This window comes from Dermochelys coriacea, chromosome 6, assembly GCF_009764565.3.
Source record: "Dermochelys coriacea isolate rDerCor1 chromosome 6, rDerCor1.pri.v4, whole genome shotgun sequence".
In the NCBI taxonomy this organism is placed as follows: Eukaryota; Metazoa; Chordata; order Testudines; family Dermochelyidae; genus Dermochelys; species Dermochelys coriacea.
The window spans coordinates 35,563,679-35,584,680 of NC_050073.1; the positions used below are offsets into that span (position 1 = coordinate 35,563,679).

At 40.6% G+C, this 21,002-nt stretch overlaps 1 protein-coding gene and 1 long non-coding RNA gene across 7 annotated transcripts in view; one reads left to right on the plus strand and one right to left on the minus strand.

Annotated features, from left to right (window-relative positions):
• Positions 1-20,603, minus strand: part of HIPK3 (homeodomain interacting protein kinase 3) — a 151,015-nt gene extending 130,412 nt beyond the window's left edge. For 2 of the 6 annotated variants that reach the window (XM_043515742.1, XM_043515740.1), the window contains exons 1-2: positions 20,465-20,595; positions 19,712-19,781 (exon numbers count right to left, since the gene is read on the minus strand). The gene's annotated coding sequence lies outside the window, so the exon portion shown is untranslated. Of the gene's footprint in view, positions 1-19,637; positions 19,657-19,711; positions 19,782-20,249; positions 20,371-20,464 lie in introns of those variants that run through there. The other 4 variants (XM_038404245.2, XM_038404250.2, XM_038404247.2 and 1 more) reach the window with 4 other exon arrangements.
• The window catches only part of LOC119856591, a 28,857-nt gene continuing 27,476 nt past the window's right edge, over positions 19,622-21,002 (plus strand). Inside the window, exon 1 of the long non-coding RNA XR_006281847.1 lies at positions 19,622-19,849. This is a non-coding gene — a long non-coding RNA (uncharacterized LOC119856591). The remainder of the gene's footprint in view (positions 19,850-21,002) is intronic.

Genomic DNA, 21,002 nt, shown 5'->3' on the forward strand with positions numbered 1-21,002 from the left:
GAATCTTTGATTTGTCTAGAGCTGATATAACTACACACATACTGCTTCCCAACACAGAGAATGTTTCTAGGGAACCCTAAATGCTTGTCAAATCTCTACAGTCACACTGGTTTCTAGGATCCAGTGGCACCCAGCACAATCCTGAGCAACATGAACTGCTATAAATTGCAACAGGAAACCAGCCCAGGAGTATCAAGGGGACACAAACTCACTCTTTCCACTTCTCTTTCAGTACAGTGTCAAATAGCTCAGTTGGAGAAGCGAGCCCTTCAAAACAAGTCTGTAGCATCATCTTAACTTTGTAGACAATAATACAAGGTGGACAAGTCATTACAGCCTGAAGTTCACCACTCTGTGGACTCAAAGCAGTGCCTCGAGAAAAAAATCGAGATGTACAAAACTTGATCTCTCAAACTGGCTCAAAAAGTATTGAAAATACTTTGTCGTACAGTCTCTGTGGGGATTTTTTTTAAAAATGTTTAATGCGTCAAGCCCTACACAAAGCATGTTACAAGGGACTGCAGATAATCTGATATACTTTTGATGCATTCATGAGAGACTGAAATAGCTACTAACTGTCTATTAAGAAAATGTCATGTTTATCTTAGAAGAGTGAAGGTAGTAGTTAAGCAGTTTCTGTGCATGCAGTATCAAAAAAAAAATCCATACAAACCTTTTTGCACCAAAACACAAGCTTCTCACACCCAAACTAAGTCTGACGGTCTTCTTTTGAGACACTAAAATGACTTCATATATCTCCTCAAACACTATGCCTCTAATGTTCTATCTACCGAAAACACATGCCAGTAGGAAGAGGGATTCCCGACGGCAGTGCAGTGGGCTGAGTGATCATCTGTGGCCAGACTCCCAGATTGCTACGAGCAGCCATGCTCCAGCCATTTGAGACTATTAACATCAACTTTTGACTCAAGTTTGGTTTTGATTTTTGCTTCCAAAGTACAGTAACTCCTTGCTTAATGTTGTAGTTATGTTCCTGAAAAATGTGACTTCAACCTAAAGTATGTTAAGCGAATCCAATTTCCCTATAAGAATTAATGTAAATAGGGGGGATTAGGTTCCAGGGAAATTTTTTTTTCCAGACAAGACATATATATAGGTCAAAAATCAGTCAGAAGAAACACATGTCTCAAATCTGCATCCAAGGAAGACAGAATTTCAGCAAATGTTGGCTATATGTACTCTGTGTAATTCCTCATGTGAAGCTCTGTTCTTTTCCCAAAGCTGTTGAGATAAGTGTCTTTTTCAGCAGTCCACCTAACAGTGTATTGGATTTTAGTAGCAATTCAGGGTTGCTGTAGGGTTCTGCAGATGCTACAACAACATGTTCCAAAATTGTTTAAACAATAAAAGTAGAGGAATTGTTCCAGAAAGTAGATTTACTGGTGAAATTATGCTAAACCATAACATTTTAAATACATCTTTGGCCCCAGTCCAAACACAGGCATAAATGTTTGCAGGAGTGATAGTGTCCCTAGTCTGTTTGCCAGAAGCTGGGAATGAGCAACAGGGAATGGATCACTTGATGATTACCTGTTCATTCCCTCTGGGGTACCTGGCATTGGCCACTCTTGGAAGACAAGATACCGGGCTAGATGGACCTTTGGTCTGATCCAGCATGGCCCTTCTTATGAGTTGGGCTTGAGTGGTAGCCTTTGTAGACTCTTCATCAATCCATTAATAGTTACTAAAATTCTCAGTATTCCCTGTATGCAAGTGTGCATATTTTAAAAAACTCAGTTACAGTAACTCCCCACTTAACATCCTCTTGCTTAACTTTGTTTCGATCTTATGTCCTTGCTCAATTACAGAACATGCTCCATTTAAAGTTGTGCAATGCTTCGCTATAATGTCGTTTGGCTGCCTGCTTTGTCCACAACCTGCAGCCCCCCTATCAGCTCCCCTACGGCCCCCCACAGTGCCTCCCACTCACCAGCAGACCCCAAAGATCAGTGCCTTCCCCCACCTCCTACCGCAGCAATCAGCTGGCTTGCAGCATTCTGGAGGGAGGGGGGAGGAGCAAGGATTTGGCACGCAGGCTCCCCCTCCCACCCTGCCCGCAACAATCAGCTGGCTTGCGGCATTCAGGAGGCAGGGGGAGCCTGCACACTGTGTCCTCGCTTCTCCACACTCCCTCCAGAAAGCCGCAAGCCAGCTGATTGCCGCGGGCAGGAGGCAGGGAAGGGAGGGGGGAGGAGGATGCTGCGTAGGGAGTAAAGGGGGGGGAGAAGAGGTGGGTTAAGGGTGGGGGCTTGGGGGAAGGAGTGGAGTGGGTGGGCCGAGGGTTGAGACCCCTGTCCCTGGTGCTTGCAGAGTAGGGGAAGCTACCACTGCTGCGCAACGTGCTTCTCCTAACCTGCAACACCGTCAGCCTCTTTGACGGCCTCATCGTCTCCAGTGCCAGCGTGGGGTAAGATGGGGGCACCTCCCAACTATAGTATTGTACTGTATGGCAAAAAAAAAAAAAAAAATTCCTGGAACCTAACCCCCACCATTACATTCATTCTTATAGGGAAATTGGATTCACTTAACACTTTCACTTAGTTGCATTTTTCAGGAACATAACCACAACGTTAAGTGAGGAGTTACTGTATAAAATTTACTAACTTGACTTCTTTCATTAAGTTTAGTTATCACCCTCTTATATGCATGAAAGAGTATTTCATTTTGAATTCCAAGATCTGTTCAACTTTCCAGCTGTACTGTAACAAAGAATCTAGAGAATATACTGACTACACATATCAGCATGGCTCACTGTTAAATAGTTTCAGGTAACTTAGAAAAATATTTCAAAGTTTGAACAGTAAATAAGATACTGAATTTTTTGTTATAGTTGCTGGAATGTGTAATGCAATCAGTACAAAATATCAGTCAGAAAACAGTTATAAATTCAACTTATTTTTTTACAAATATTTTATACAATAAAGGCTGACTTAAATAGGTAGCATGACCATGAGGTTAATTAAGTATAAAGTGGAGAAAATTTAACTTCATAATTTAAAAAAAAATGTTAAATACCATAATCTTTTAAATAAAAAAATATAAGAGCATTATAGAAATAATTGAGATTTTTCATAAATGCAGCTAATTCAAGCACACTAATAAACTAGAAATTGAAAAGTGCCCTGTGAAGGAAAGAGAAAAATTATTTGTTCTATTCTCCCCCGCACCCCATACACACCTTTCTTTGTGATATATAAAGGAAGTCTGAAAGTTTTTTTAATCTGAAAATCCTCAAGAATGTCAAGTCCTGTCTCTAGGATAAAAGTCACACAAGAAAAAAAAAGTTTTTAAACATGTTAGCTTTCTGATGTATAAAGGCGGCCTATATAGGCATGCAGCATAAACCTGTGTTTCTTCTTGCAAGTCATCTTTATGGTGTCAGTATAGAACAGAATTTAGTTTTCATTACTAGCTTCCATCACAACATTTATTCAGCACCTTCCTTACAAACATATCAAGTAATTATTTAATTATAAAACTTAGTACTTACATAATGTCTTCCATTTTCAAAACACTGTATAAACACTAAACTAATCAATCACATCCAAGGATCCCCAAACTGCTTCACAAAGCAGCAGATTAGAGAGTGATACTGCAGCAACAGCAGGGTGAGTAAAAATTGGATTTTTATTGTTAAATTATACGTTTTTCTTTTTAAAAATAAACTTATTTAAAATGGAATCTGAATTTAATATTATATATGTATGGCCTAAAATTTATTATAATCTCTTAGAACATTTAAGTAAAAAAAATAAATATGCTGAATTCATTAGCCTCTATCAAAAATTTTTAGAGTCAAAGGCTGCTTTTCTATAGATAGAAAAAAATCAGGGGAAAAACCATCTAAATTTGAAGGTCAACTTTTATAAATATGGCACAATAGTATAAATAAGAAATATATCATTCACCATTTTCTAAAATATTAAAAATTTACAATTAACATGTATCTGAAAATAGTAAACTACATAATTGCTTAAATAAATGTATATAGTGATAGGGTACCCTCCTAGGTAACAAAAAAGATGTACCATCTCTAGTGTAAAGGTTTAGTTGTAAATCCTTATGCTTTAATGGTTATCTCAACCATTGAGAATGCACCTTTCCTTAGAAAACAAGTGAAGTACAAATGGAAAAGTTGATTAAAATTGATTATTTAAATTGAGGCTTTCCACTTGGCGATTTAAATTAATCCACGCTGAGAAACTCTAGACTAACGTGGGAACCATTAAGCACTCAGCAATAATTCAACCACAGCCTTTGTTGTTCAAATCTATTTTATCAAGGAAAAGTAATGTCAACCAAAACACAAGGCTGGGAGCAAACTGCTGTGAAAACAGTAGCACTACTTGAAATCTTGAACCATAACCTAGACAGTCAGTAGAGTATGGTAAAAAAAAGAATTTGGTTCAGATTCTGACCAAAAAGGCCATACCTATGCACCTGTAGACAAGACAGGGTAAGGGGAAGAAAGGAAATGTCTACACTGTTAGTAGAATTGCGTACAATGCCCACATCAGCCTTTTGCAGGACTCCACTCAGAAACCTTGCAGGACTCAGACTCACGTTCATGTGGACCTTCTTGCTGAGACTACTAACAGGAGCAATGACTTGTTTGTTTCTTCTCTACACACTAGAATGCACTTCCTCCTACATGCAGTTAGTGTCCATTTTTTATCCTCTTTTTAGATGAGTTTTACTGAACCTTTGCACATGACTCTTCCCTCACAGCTACTTAAACTAGCATCCACCCTTTTTTAGAACCCCTTCCCTTGCTCAGATACCCTCATCAGTCACCCAGTGTTTCAGGTTACTAGAGAAGCTGATTTTGCTTCTTCCACATCACTCTCAAACCCAACAGTTCTCATAAACTGTCACTAAGCCAACAGAACTGCTTCAGTTCTCAGTCTGTTGCCCCTTCCCTCCTGTTTTTATTACTTTTCCTTCTGTCTGTATGCCCCATTCACCTCTGCTCTTTCACATTTGTATAGTCTTCTTCCCCTGCTAAAGGAAGAGAATCATACCTATATTCCAGCACACAGATCATCTCTTGTGGCATTGGCATGCACAAATTGAATTAATCTCCACAGTTCATCCTCACGTTCAAATGTAATAGGGTAGGACAAGTCCACACTGGAGAAGCCAGAAAAGAGTTAATGATCTCTCCTGGAAACAGGAGCTAACATTTACCCTGTCTCACAATACCTGCCAGAAACAATAAGTCAGAGGGAGGGCCTCTAACTGAAGGAAATAAAACAAAAGAAAGCTGGCTTCAGAACTGGGTCTCCCTGACAGAAGGATTTGGGGTATGAAGCAGAGAGGTGCCGGCTGAGCAGCCAAACTGAGAGGAAAGGATTGGACTGGCCATTCTACTAAACAAATAGTCAAATCACAGGAAGGCATAGAGTTTTGACCATACAAAACACAGTCCACATGTTCAGTGTAATAAATGAACTGGGAAAGTCACATGTTCACATACGTTCTGTTCAGGAGCACAAGAGGAATTCTCTCCAGGTTTACAAATTAACAAAAAGAGAGAAACAGGAGGTAGAATAGTACACAGCTCTCACAACCTCACACCAAGTTTAAAATTCTACAGAAACTTCACATGCAACTCTCCAACTTTTTACACTATGAAATGGAATACATTATACTGTCAGCTTCTGTACTAGTTGTTGTAGGGAAGCTCAGAGGATCCCAAAGTCTATTACAATTATTTTTGCAGTCTTCCAAAAGGCTTAGAAAGTTTGTAAGAACAGTAAACTTGGCGGTCTTTGTGACAACCTTGAAAAGCACGGACTGTTCCAAGTTTTACAACACTAATTATTAACTTCTTAATGACATTTGATTTCCCCATTCCAGAAAAAAAGAAAAAAAACTTATATTGCTGAATATTATGCACTAATATACAAGAAACTCTTCACACTATTTTAGAACTGCATTGTCTAAAGTCTAAAAGTTACTTAATATACAGTTACAGTAATAATCAGGTAATAATATACAGGTACAAGTTACGGTTGCTGTGGCAGAAACCATAATAATATGCAAAGCTTAACCACATGCTACAAAGCTAAAACAGTAGTTGTACTTTAACAAAAACTTGTTTTCTAACATCTTTCAGACAATTTTTTTTATTAGTAAGCATCTAATTCTAAATCATAATTGTTAAAACCATTTTGTTGTGCAATATTACTAACTACTTAAACAGATTTTTTTCCAGATACTATATTTGCTAACAAATATAAGGTTCCAAGTACCATCAATTACAGACAGCTTACTGTTACATTATATTTTAAAACACTGTACAAGACACCAGCTCAGTATGTTATCCCTGATCTTAAACTCACTTCAAATTTTCACAAGGCATAATTCAGTTCTATCTTTTATTATGAGTGGTTTCCAAATAGTTTTTGTATCAATTTAGTTATAAAACAGGTAGTTAAATCAGTATGATCCGTAGCATAGACACAGTTGTACTGGTAGAAAGGTGCTGATAGAAGTATTGCCTATTTCACAAGTTTACGAAAATAAGCCATACCGACATGAGCCCCAACATACTGGTATAACTGTCTACATTAAAGGATTGCATTGATTTAACTTGATCTGTTTCTAAGCTGACAGAATTAAATTGATACAAAAACAAAATGTGACAAATCTTAAAAGATCTCTGGACACAGCAAGAAAAATTTGTCTCTGGACACCAAGCAATCATGACAACCTGACCAAAAGGTCAGAGAGCAGACTGTTTTCAAGAGATGTACGTTATTCACTTTTCTTTTCTCTCCGTAACTATCTTAAAAATGCCTTATTTAAGTTTAGCTTCTGGAAGATGTAAACCCAGATAGTAGGTAAATAGCTATTTCCGGTTTTAAATCAATCTTATTTTTAAGATTACTGTTGTATGGGTAATTTCATTCAGAGGTCCCCAGAAAGAAGAGAACCTTGTAACCTGTAAGGAGAAGTACTGAAGAGTAAACACTTTCCGGAAACTACACCATCCTCTCTTTCTTGGTCAAGGGGCATAAACAGATGTATCATCTCACAGATGTGTTCACTTAGTACAGCCAGATGGTAACACAAGGGGAGAAGCCAAAAGACCAAGCAAGACATTAAGTTGGGGTGGTATTGGTCACAATGTTATATAAAGCAGAGATTCTCAAACTGGGGTCCACGGACTACTCTGGGGGTTTGCAAGTCGTGTCCAGGGCCACCAGCCCCGCTGAACAACTCTTCCCCATCCCAGTGCCTCCTGCACACCATGGAACAGCTGTTCAGCGGCATGTGGGAGGCACTGGGAGGGAGGGAGGGGAAGAGCAGGGAAGGGGTGCGCTTGAGGGAGGGGGTGGAAAGAAGTGGGCAAGAGGAGGGACAGGGGTGGAGTGAGGGCGGAGCCTGGAGCTGAGTGGGAGGGTTGGGGAACCACAAAAAATTTTAAATCAAAATGTGGGTCCTCAGGTTGAGAGCCACTGATATAAAAGTATATTTTTAAATTGAAGAAATACCAGGCTTCTGGATACATCCTCCTCTGCATGCAAGCCTGCTGGCTATTCAAGATAACAGTAGTTATGCAAATGAATAGAGGGGATTATATTCACCTATACTTCTACCGTACTTTAAATTTTCTTAAGTTTTTACTCTAATAAAAATTATGCAGCTTCTGCCCCAAATTGAAAGAACAGGTACCTGAAGGTGAATTCCCACACTCATGTAAGAAAGAGATGGATGGAAGAATCCTGAGACACTGTAAAACAAATGGACCACATTATACCCTCCATTTCCATTGGTGGAAGGGTAAAGGGACACAATAGATCTCATCCCAGGGAGATCTGCCTTTGTGCTATCATTTATCCAACCCTATCATTCCTCTAACTCCATAAAGGCACTTTGAGCTTCTGAGACAAGGGCAAATAAATATCTAGAGCAAAATCAAAGGCTATAGAATCTAGTTTCCTCTCAAATCCATGGAGGCCTGTATCTTAGTGGTGCTGAACCAGAAGAGCCTGAAAAAACTCCAGGGTCAGAAAATACTTTAACACATACACTCCTACCTGACTGGAATGCAGGGAGAGAATTAAAAAGGATACTCAATGAAGGATAAGCACTGAGCAGGTAAAAGAGCCAGAACAGCAGGTGAAGAGATGAAGCTCCTACATAAAGCTCATTCATTGAAAGAACTGACTGGAAGATAATAAGGAGGGCAAACTAAGAATGAGAGGAGGTGGCATGCAACCACGAGTTGGGAGGGGGGAGGAGAGGGGTATTGTTTTGCACAGCTATCCAATACTAATCTCTTCAGGACCAACATCATTTCAAGCTCAAGAGTAGGACTGCACAGATGATATACTGCACTTATCTCAATATAAAATTCTAATAATTGGAAGGCAAAAACTGATAAGCAAATAATCAGGAGAAGGCACAGAATGAGAATAAGGAAATTTGCGCTCTGTTCCCAACTTTGCAACAGACTTGTTGAGGGGAAATGGACAAGATGCAACCTCAGTTTCCCCACTTAGTAAGTAAATATAGTAATACTTTCCCACCTCAAAGGAGTGTTACAGGACTTTGTATCTGTACAGCCCTTTAAGGTCCTTAGATAGAAGGCTTAGACAGACTTCTTTAACAGAATTAGAATTCAAAACAATTAGGTGGGGAGAATCATTTGAGACATTCCTATCATGCTATTTTCAGTTCATAGGAAAAGATTAGTCTACATTCAATGTAAATATTTAAAGTATTTCAATTACTGACAATGTAAGTTCAAATGAAATTGGTCAGAACTCCATAGTCTCAATATATAAAAATTATTTTTTTTAAAACATAAGGAGTGTTAAACTAAAAATGTAAAAAGGAAATTCACATGACTTAGTGGTGTCCTAAATTATTTCTGAAAGTCAATTATACCAACAGTAATATTAAAGCACAAAGGCATAATTATATTCATACTGTACACACGTAAAAAGTTAAACCTTGTGATCCCAATATGACTTTAGTCAAAAACACAAATGGGATGAACAAACTTATTTTTTCCTCCTTTGCTTGCAAGCAATAAACTAGTATGCACAGGGAGAAAAATGAAATATCTGCCACCAGCTCTGAATCAGCATAGGCTATCCTCAACACAAACAGTAGATCTGAACTAGCTTGAGCATCTACACGCAGACCTATCAGTCTGATCTCTTTTTTAAAAATTAATTTATCCTTCATTCACCTAAAACAGAAGAAGATCTACTGAAATAAAAAATTCTCAAATGACTGGATAGAACTTTGTGTGGGCCCTTCTACTATATGGGTGAATTTCATGTTAAGAAAATAGCTTACATGCTCAAGAACGAAGCTTGAAAAACCTCAACCAAAACAAACAGAAAATGTGGACAAGCAAGTGGTCTGGAGAACTACTGACTCTTTCACAGGAGAAAAGGCAGACAGGGAGCAGAATGATAGGAGAGAGAAGGGCAGAAAGTTGCAGGGAATCCAGGAGCAATAGAGAAGCTGACAGGCAGGAAAACCTGTCCAAGCCATGGAGAGAAGCAGTAGTAACTTTTCAGTCAGGGAAAGAGTAAGACCTGCAAAAAGGTTTCTGAAGGATGTGTATGGAGGGTGTACTCCTGGGGGAATTCTGCACCACTGCGCAATGCAGAATCTTCCAGAAATTAATGTTGTGCACACAGAATTTCCTTTCCCCCACAGAAATGGGCTGTAGTGCTGCTGGTCACCACTAGAGGCTGCTGGACCTGACAGAGCCCAGCTCACACCTGGTAGACACTGCCGGGGGTGGGGGAGGAGGAGCTGGAGGGCTCCCAGCAGCTGTAGCTCCCTGCACCCCCTGAGGGAAAGAGATGGCAGCACGCACAAAACTCCATGCAAGCCTGGGACCAAGCATCAGGATGTTTCTCCTCTGGATCCCTGGGCTCTGAGAGGTAGGGGGACAGGTGTTTGGGCTGGTGGGGTGGGGGCTCTGCAGCTGGGCTCTGGGGAAAGAGGGTGCAGGTATCTGGGCAAGAGAAGGCCCCATAGCTGGGCTTGGGGGGGGAGGGGTTGTGGATATCTGGCCCCTCAGCTGGGCTCTACAGGGAGTGGGGGCAGAGAAACAGGAACTGGATTGTCACAAGGGTTTCTTTAACTCTCTACTCCTGGTGGAATTTGTGTGTGTGTCTGTATTGTTACAGACATACTGGCTGACAGATATTTTGAAATAAATTACCAAATAATTAAAACTGGCATGATTATTTAGTGTTATTTTGACAAATAAAATTTGCAGAATTTTAAAATATTGTGCACAGAATTTTTATTTTTTTGGTGAAGAATTCCCTCAAGAGTAAAGGTGGAGAAGTTAAATATGCATTGCATGAACGGAGAGGGAAATGGCACACGTTTTTAGGCTAACAGGCTCAATCCTTAAAATAATAGGTGTTGGGTAAATTTAAATTCTAATCAAGAACTAAGATTAAAATCTATATAATACAGACTACGTAGGACACTGAAAGGTGTTCACAAATTTCTGCTTAGATTTAATGATAGTTTAATTGTTTTGAGATTTTAGGGTATAACTTTATAATAAACTGTATCCGGTCTATTTTCATTGATTTCCTGTAGTTAATGGTTATTGTGGTCCTACAATGGGGATTTTTTTTTATTTCATTGTGGATTTAAAAGGTTGATATGTATTACTTATCCTATAACTACAATTTATTTTACATTTTTATTTGCATTTGTTGAGTCAAATTTCAAAGTTAAATTCTTCGCTACAACTGTTGCATTTTACATGACAACACTCATTTTAGGCCTTGGTGATTTCTCTGATTCTAATATAAAACATCTCTGCAATAAAAAGATTTCACCAACTGTGAAGCATGGCTATTTGTCACAATAAACATTTTAAAACTTTAGTTTATCTATTCTTTGTCCTAAGTCAAGTTTTTTCAATACTGGAACCTAGACATTAATTGCAAGAGTTTATTTATCATCCCTCATAATGAGCACTGTACAAATGAAATCAGCACCTATTTTACAGTTCATGTTCTTTTCAACATTGCCACCAAGATAAAAACCCTTGTGACAACACAAGACAAGTCTGTAAAACACCAAGTTCCATACTTTGTTTGCCTCAAAACCACAAACGCTTCAGAGACTCTTTCGTTCCATGACAATAACATTTCTACTATATATTTTGGATAACTTTACTGCTTTCATGTGTGTACCCACTAAGTTATATTCATGGAAACATGTATCTTGTCTATTCTTTAACAAGTAGTCTACATTCTATGGAAAAGACATAAATCAAAATAGAAAATTAAGTTAAACCACGCATTAAATTAAAAGTAATTTAAGAGAATGGGAAATCATTCCACAGTGGCACATTAATTGTTTGAAAGCTGTGATACCACACAATGAAGATCTTCTTTTCCAAAACTATTGATTTATTTTGTTATCACTAATTGGATGAGCGACTGAGATATGATCAGTTTTAAAAGATTACATTTTAAATTAAGAATTGTTTCATGGGGAGGGGTTTAGCAATATATCCAATTTTCAATGAGTATTGTATAGGTTACCCATTGCAGAGAAATTTACCATTTAGGAACCATTCTACCTCATTAGTTTACTTTTAAAAAGGGCATTCATACTTTTACAGATCTGATACTATCTCCTTAGAAACTAAAAAGTAATATTTTCCCCTACTAATTTTGTTCTAATCCATTTTACCAGCACCCATTTTTTTGCTGTGTTTTGAACGAAGCCAAAATTAACATAACTGTTTTGTTTAGCCCCAACTACTATTTACACAACATCTTATTTTTGGACACCATGGAATTGTGGGAGTTGGGAGCCAAAGTGAGTCCCCCAATTGTGGAGCAAATTTTAATAGCAATACTAATCATAGCCGTATTTTTATAAGGCTATTTTTCTAATCCTTTTATTTGCTAAAATAGCCTTAAATATGGAAAATGTTCACTAAGTTGGAAGTATGTCATGATATTTTTTCCTAACAATCCCTGGTTAATCAGTCTCACCAGACATACATACACAGAGTTTATTTTTGATGCCCGTGGATTCTGCAGCAATACATTGCCCAGTTTTGGGGAGCCTTAAAGAATCATTTCTATGCCACCCCAAAAATATATATACATATACACATACACACACACACATTCAGTCAAGCCAGAAAGGGAGCACAATACACTATTGTGGCATTCTGTGCCTCAAAGCAGCACCCTGGAACCTTCATATTCACCACTGTCATATAATTATGATATGTTATGTATAAAGTATGCCTTGTGATGTATCATTTTTAAGTCTTGATCTGTTGAACATTAATATTCCGTTGGATTGTATGTGCTACCATTGTATGCAAAGTTATGAAGTTTTTCTATGTGTGTGCTACTGAAATATGTTGCAAGGTTGTGAAAACCCTCAACCAGCCTTTCACGTACAACAATGGAGTAGCCAGACAGGCTGATGGCCCAGTAAAGGGAATCTACTTTCCCAACAGCCATCCCAGAAGACTTCTCAGAGAGAGCATGTAGACAATGGAGAATGCTTGACCAATGGGGGTGGACCCTCCCCACATCACGAGCTTAGATCTTTCCAGCAAGCTGGAAGAAACTATAAAGAGAGGAAGTGACATCATGACTTGGCCTCACTCCCCCCACAACTCAACACGTAGAAGCATATCTGGAGAACAAAGACTTTGAACTATGGGAAGGTGGTCCCAGGCTCAAGGAAAGTCCCTGTCTGTATACTGAAGGACTATACCACCTGCCAGGGTAAGACACTGCTTGATTCAAATCCTGTTTAGTTTATAGAACTTAGACTGACATTTTATTTTATTTCTTAGGTAACCAACTTTGATCTCTACACTTGCTACTTACAATCACTTAAAAATCTATCTTTCTGTAGTTAATAAATCTGTTTTATATTTTACCTCAAACAGTGTGTTTTGGTTGAATTGATTGAGAAATCTCAGCTCAGTTTTCAAAGGACAGCGTGCAGGACCGTCCCTATCCATATGCAAAGTATGCAGCTGCGTAAGGCACCGGAAATCTAGGGCACCAAATTTCCTGGTGTCCTGCACAGCTGCATGCTGCTCCAGCCCCTGCTCCGCCCCAGCCCCGCCACCTCTCCGCCCCAGCCCCGCCACCACTCCGCCCTACTCCACTCCCTCCACCCCAGCCCCGCCACCACTCCACCGCTTCCCCAAGGTCCCCGCCCTGCTCCGCCCCTGCCTCTGCTTCACCCCAGCCCCAACCCCACTCCCCTGAGGACTGCTGCAGGGCTAGACTGTTGCACTCCCTGGCGGCAGGAAGTGCAGCAACTTGGCCCCAGCCGCACCGCTGGTGAGTGCTGGGGGGGCATTCTCCCCGACTCCCAAGCCAGCCTGCAGAGGCCTGGGGCCAGCCGCCCCCTGGAAGCCTGGGGCCCCACACACACACACCCCGCAGCAGGACTGCGTAGGGCCTCAGAATAGCTAGGGATAGTCCTCCTAGTGCGTGTCCTCTCTACATCGAGGGAGGGACAGACTGGGTAATGAACTTACACTGGTCAGGTTTCTGACCAGGGCAAGATGGTATTGCTCTGGGGTGCAAAGCTGGGAAGCTGGGGCAAAATGGCTGGAGCCTCTCTACTAGTGGTTCATGATTGGCTGGGAGAAGCACTCGTGTAACTCAGTTGGGTGTGTTCCTGCCTGTGGATGTCCGTGTAAGTACAGTACCTGCCAGAGGTTTATAGCTTGCCAACAGCACCAAAGAAGGGATACTCCAGGTTGATGGGATGGGACAGAGGGTTCCGTGGTCCCACAGTTCAGGTTGCACCCTGGAAACCCTGTCACAACTATATTTTAGTAGATCACATAAACAGTAAGTCATTTTAAATAATCTCTGAAATAGAGAGGTTTTATATATGTATATACACATACACACACGATTATGCGTGTACTAGAAATATGTAGTTCTAATTAAGAAATTAGAGAATGTTCCACATAAGTTTTCAACAATGTAGAAGTCAGGTCAAATGTTTAAATCTAAAAGCCTTAAAATAGCCAGAAATATTTCATCATGAAATTGCTGACTGATTTAAGGTTTTGTTTTTAAAAAAATAATTGTTTTCTCTTCCAGTTTTAAAGCAAAATAGTAAATTAGAAATTAACTGTTGGAGCTAGAGAGTGCAGCACACAACACATGACAATTCACAAAACATAATTTGCTGGGCTTGTCTACACTTAAAACACTCCAGCAGTGCAGCTGCGCCACTGTAGTGCTTCAGTGAAGACACTACCTACATTGACAGGAGGGGTTCCTCAATCAGCATAGGTATTCCACCTTCCTGGGATGTGATAGCCAGTTCTACATGAGAATTCTCCCATAGATCTAAGTGCTGTCTACACCAGGGTTGGAGGGTTTAACTGCATCATTCAGGGGTGTGGATTTTTCACACCCTTGAGCAAGAGTTATACTGACCTAATTTCCTAATGTAGAACAGGCCCTCCTATTCCCAGAGTACGGATTAACATGATTTGGCTTTATACAGAAAGATGAATTACTTCAGATTACTATGACCCTTCAGAAGAGTAGTATAAAACAAGACTATAAATGTTCCCTACCTGCCCTCAACCTCAAGATGAGAGATCACATCTTGAGAAATTTCTGCAAGATGTCAAAAAGCAAATCCCCATTCAATTTGACTGTATTTTCTCAAATAAATTGTACAATAGCCTTGTTACAGAAACACTTTTAAAAGAACGAGATTAAAATATATGCAGAAATAAAAGCTTTTTCAAATGAACACCCGGTAGATAGGACTAAGCTTTTAAAAAATAAACAAACTGCACCCATACAAGATGACATAAAAGATAAGGAGCAGATTAGCCAGGAATATGAGAACATGCACTTTGAGCTCCATCTTTATATTTTTCTTATTTGCTTCTGAAAAGTTAATGCCCCAAAAGGAAAGGACAGCATCAATGTCATAAAGACTAAGATAAAAAACAGGTTTTAAATTAAGATTTGTCTATAGACAAATGAGCAGTAGGATATTTCAAACCACAAGCTCCAGTCCAGGTCTGCTTTGTCTACCTCCTCTTATGCTACAGAGAAAGCAATTCAAGATATGCTAAAGCTGATAAATTACCAACAAAAAAAATTCAAATTTCATTATCTTCCTGTGAGGAAAAAAACGGAGGGTATCTCTAACAAGTTATGCTAGCTGCAGAAATAGCAAGAAAAAGCTTGAAAATACAGATATGCAAACTGAAGTCCAGTAACATATAATGGAATACTAAACTGTTAAAAACTGCTTTAACTATTGTTACCAAGTATATACGGCCTACTCATCTTCTCTCTAAAACTGCCCAAAATTCTTTCCTACAACATTTCACCACTTGTTTTCTTGAACTTTGGTCTCATGTGCAACAGGCTAATTTCAGCCACTGAACACACACTTCCTATTTTCTTTTCTTTCCAGTTCACCTTGTACTACTTCTTGCCCAAAAGTGCACATATTGGAATAAAACATGGTCTCTAATCCTTTCTACTTTAGAATATCTTTCATGCTTCCTCAATGTAGAAATGGTATTCCCCCCCCCACTCAGCCCCCAGTAACAAATCATTTAGGTGTTAGTGAAGGCTCCCTTAATTAATTGCATCTTCCTAGTTTTCAATACAAAAGTTGTTTTAGAAGTAAAAATTATACTTAAATTTGTTTTGAAAACAAGTGCATTTGCTTCCACATAAAAACAGTTAAGTTTTAAAAATACTGAAGCGCCAAGTGGAATCTACAGCTGTTTCCACATTTTAAAATAGCATAGAGTTAATATTTAGAACAGTCAGAAATGAGTAGCTTGACCTGCTGCAGACCACATTTCCCATTTAAATGACCATCATAATCCAAGTTGAAGAAATAGTACATGTCAGAACACATTCTTTAATAAATTAACATTCGGGCAATAATCTTAAATTCTCTAGTAACTGTGCAGCAGTTATAACAAGAGCTCCTCAACGATTCATCTTAGGGGGGTTTGCAAAGCTACAGAAGACTAGAAGCTCTTTCTTTACACTGAGATATAGGTGCAATTTCATTAATCCCAACATGTAGTACATCACTGAAGAAGATTAATAGTTATTACCATGTTTCATTTTTGCTCATTAGCCTATTCTACCTATCTTTACTACATTTACTGTAGGAGTATAAACACACATCAGGAAAAGTACGATTGATAAACAAGCAATTTAGTGCTAATTCTCTCACACACACATACCCCGTAACTTGTAGACTGTTTGACAAAACAGTGCAGATTAAAATATAGAGGACTTCTAAGTTTATACAATTTAACTTTATTTTGTGTTCGGTGGTATTTTTCATCCAAACTGCATCTCCCCCCGCCCATATCTTATGGAGCGTGCAGACACACTTACAGCCTACCAATAGTTACAGTTATTAATCAATATATTAGCTAAAAGTTAAATAGTACCGAGATTTCTAAAATTGAAGTTTGCTTATTGCAAGCTTGTTTAAACTGCATTGACATTACTTCTGAAGTTCAGAAAAATAAGCCCAGCCATGTGTAAGTCACATCACTGTCCATGCAAAAAGATTCATCAACTGAGAACTCTGCAAGTGAGGGTAAACTTGTAATTTTTTTTTAAACTTCAAAAGTTTTGTCAGAATAAACGAGAACATCTTATAATTTATCAGTATAGTGGTAGCGTGAAAAAAGAAAATTGATTTTGATTTTATTCTCTACACTAACATAAGGCCCCAAACCCACAAGCTCATACATGCAGGTGGACCCCTATGAACATGAGCCTGCAGAATCAGGGTCCTAATTCACAATACATCTAGATGGGATTTTCAGAACTCCTCAGTGCTGGCCTAAACTGGTAAAACTCCTATAGACTTTAATGAGAGCAGTATCAAATCCCACACTAAGCACTTTAAATATATATCTATATATCATCACATGTTGTTCCTTTAAAGCAGTCTAGTAAAACAAACCACTTGTCGAAAAAAACTCTCTCTAATACTGTTATAATTATGATTTCTCCCCCTCAATTTCTTTACTTTGTATATTTGATATCACTTTGTTTCCCTGTTTGTGTCTAGGGGTCTCCCACAAAAGAAAGATGACAGAAGAAGACAACCAAATACAGTAACTCCCCACTTAACATCCTCCTCGCTTAACATTGTTCCAATCTTATGTCCCTGCTCCATTCAGAACATGCTCGTTTAAAGTTATGCAATGCTCTGATATAACGTCATCTGGCCGCCTGCTACGTCCATGGTTGGCAGCCCCCATCAGCTCCCTATGCCCCCCAGAGCACCTCCCACCCACCGGCAGACCCCGCAAATCAGTATCTTTCTCCTGCTCCCCCCACCTCCTGCCCGCGGCAATCAGCTGGTTTGCAGCGTTCAGGAGGCAGGTGGGAAGGACGCGGCCTTCAGGCTACCCCTCCCCCTGAACGCGGCAATCAGCTAGTTTGCGGCATTCAGGAGGCAAGGGAGGGAGGGGGAGACTGTGCGCCGTGTCCTCACTCCTCCCCCCCAGCCTCCTGAATGCCGCAAGATAGCCGATTGCCACGGGCAGGAGGCAGGCACGGGGGTAGGAGAGCTGATAGGGAGGCTGCCAGCCTATTTAATACCTTTATTAAATTGCTTGTTTAAAATTGTTTTAAATGTATATAATACCTTTTGTCTGGCAAAAAAAAAATCCCCTGGAACCTAATCCCCCCATTTACATTAATTCTTATGGAGAAATTGGATTTGCTTAACATTGTTTTGCTTAAAGTCTCATTTTTCAGGAACATAACTACAACATTAAGTGAGGAGTTACTGTAGAAGAAACCACAGAAGTTGGCAGAGGGGCTCAAGGCGGACGTAGCTCCTTAACCACTAATTTTTTTCCAATTTTTTCAAATTTTTTTCAACCAGATTTCAAGAGTGATGGAGTCTGCTAATTCTAAAATGCTGGCAAATACAGAATCATATTATAACACAAAAGCACCAGTCATAACTTATATTTGTAATTATTTCTTTATAGATTTATTGCATAGAATACCATGCCATGGATGGGAAGCAAAATAGCATTACAAATGAAGTCTCCAACATTTAGCACCGTAAACAACTAGTCTAAGCAAATTTTCTACATGAGTAGATAAATCTAGTTTACCATATACTCATTGCATGTTTAAAATATGCTGAGATAATGTAGTCATCAATATCATATCAATTTTCTCCAATTAAGTCACCTACAAAAAATTTACACATTGCCATACCCTTTATTTGCAACCTCATCATGCCACTTCAGAATACAGTCCTGACCTATTTTTCAGCTGCTTAATTACTCTGTTTGCCTGGCTGACAACGCTTGTTAAAGTTAAGACAGTTTTAGGTTACAATGCGTATTTAAACAAAGTTCCTTCTGTAACAATATTAATTTATCAAAGGTCTCTATAACCAAACCTCTGGAGACTAGCCATATTTTATTTTGCTCTCAAATCAGCTGCTCCATTTGAACAGACACTTTGTGCAACTGCTGTAATGGTATGTGAAAGTAATATTGAGAGAATACAAAACATATTTAACCCTAAGTCTTGTTATTAGTGAACTGCAGCTTTAACATCTGTTACCCCCACACTAACAACATACTTGACCTGCATTTAAAAAGGTAGTGATCAAAGCAAAAACATTTTAAAAATGGCATTTAAAAAACATTTAAGATCTGTTAAGTAAATTCAGAAATCTTAGAACTTTATGATTTAATACAATAGCTAGGAATAACCTGCTGACCGTAGGATGGAAGTGATGTACACTATGTTTCTGGCTTCTCATTTTAAACTTAGACATTTAGCATCTATATCAAACAGACTGCTAAAAAAAAATCATTTAAAATACTACCTATATCATTTCTAGTTCATTTATGGGCTTGATATAAAAAAAGTTATCAATATTTATCTTACAAAGTTAACTAATGTGTATACAGTAGCTGATTTTTTATGGTACAAGGGTGATAAGACACTCAGCACTAAAACCAAAATGGTGCTGGGACACAGAATGACTCCCTTGGGGGTAAAAGTTATAAAAAGTAACTGTAGAGTCTGCTCAAACTTTTATTCAAACAAGAAACTGTTGTTTTTTTAAATAGTCAAATTATAAATACCAGAAGACAGCCTACTTTAAAGCTAAGGACTGGCAAATATTCCCCTTTAAAAATAGTGCCTTTGTGATAGGTCAACATTTAAAAAAAAAATCTTAAACCGTGAGAAGAGTTAGTTTTGGCCACTCTCTAATCAAGTGTTCCAAGTACAAAGCAGCAGCTTATTTATCTAATTTTTGTTAAACTCCAATTTCGACTGATTTAGAACAGCCAACTTACAGATATTTGAAAACAAAACTGCCAAAACAACAACAAATAAGCATTTTCTAAACGAGCTCTTCGTAATAAACAGAATAAATATACCGTCACCTGGGAACAGCAGCAGCATTTCACAGAGTTTGAGACCACCATACAAGGACTAAACTAACACTTATTACTAAATCATGGTGGGGGGGGGGAAGAAGGGGGGGGGGGAGAAACCGCAGCAACATAAGTTCCAAAGGAGCTCCACTGAATTGTCATCAGTCCCACGTACCATTTTAAGCTATTCGTTTCCCCCTCTGAAATGGAAATAGACATACTCCTTCCCAAACTACATTTGCAAATTACCTCTGTATCCCAAAGGGAAGCAATAACCGCTGTAACAAGAGACGCTCGGCAGCCACGCCTTCCTGCTGGCCTGACAAGTTGCGAAGGGAGGATATCACATTTCTTCGATCACAACAACAATCACACACAGATCCTCAGGTTAGTTTTAAACGTCAACCAAAGCCATCCAAAGGGAAATTGCAGAGTGCACTGGAGAATGGGGCAAAGGCAGGGGGAAGAATAAAAGAAGGGGAAGCTTTGGGGCGCAAGAGAAAGGGAAGGGATGATAACAGTGGAACGGGAAAACAGAAGGGGACACTCGGTATGGGACCAGCCTGCTTGTTTACCACTAGATTTTTCGTGGGAGCGTCACCACCCTGTGCAAACTTCAGCGCCAGGGGAGCTGCGCAGTGCGTGTGCGAGGTGGGGCACCGCCTGCCCCCCACCCCAAGGGCTGAGAAAGAAGCTAGAAGGGGCAGGGGCGGCCCAACCCATCACTCAAAGTTTGTGAGCGCCAACGTCGTCGCCCCCCTCGCCGCCACCCCGTACCCTGACTTGCCTGGTCCCCGGCAGGAGGCGCCTTCGGGAGCAGCGGGCTCCGAGCTGCTACCACTCCCCAGAAACGGGGCAAGAAGCGCCCGAGTCCACTCCCGCCCGGACTCTCAGCTGCCACAGCCCCAGCCCCGCGGGGCTTTTGCGGGCGGCCTCGGCCTCAGCCCAGGCAGAGAGCAGGAGCCGGGTCCCCCCTTCGGCAGTGCAGGCAGGCCCCCTCACCTTCACAGGTCGGGCAGCGCGAGTGTCCGAGCCGCCGCCGCCGCCGCCGCCCTGGGCATGTCCGGGAGAGTCACGGGGAGGCGCCTCCCAGGCCGGGCTTAGCTGTTTGCGGCTGCTGCTCCTGCGGCTGCCGCCGGCGCCTCGGACGCTGCCATCTTGTCCTGGCGGCTGAGAGGAAGGCGCCCCAGCTCAGCCTGCTCTGTTCCCCAGGCCTCCGCCTCATCTTCCCGCGCCTCCTCTCTCCTCCCGCTGCCGCTCCTCTCTCCGCCGGCGGCCTAGGCGCCGGTGCCCATGGTGCACGCGGAGGGGCCCGCGGGACTCGCTGCACTTCAGCCCCGCTTGGACATGGCTCGGCTCGGCTCGGCTCCTAGCTATGGGGCCCTCCCGAGCGGAGACTGGGCGAGCTCGAGGCCTCCGCCGCGGCGGCAGCGCCACCGCCCGGGCCCTGCCTGCCGCGCTGCTGCCGCAATCGGAGCGGCTGCTCAGGGCCCCGGCCCCGACCCCCGGCTCAGCCCCGCCGAGGGATCAGCCTCCCCGC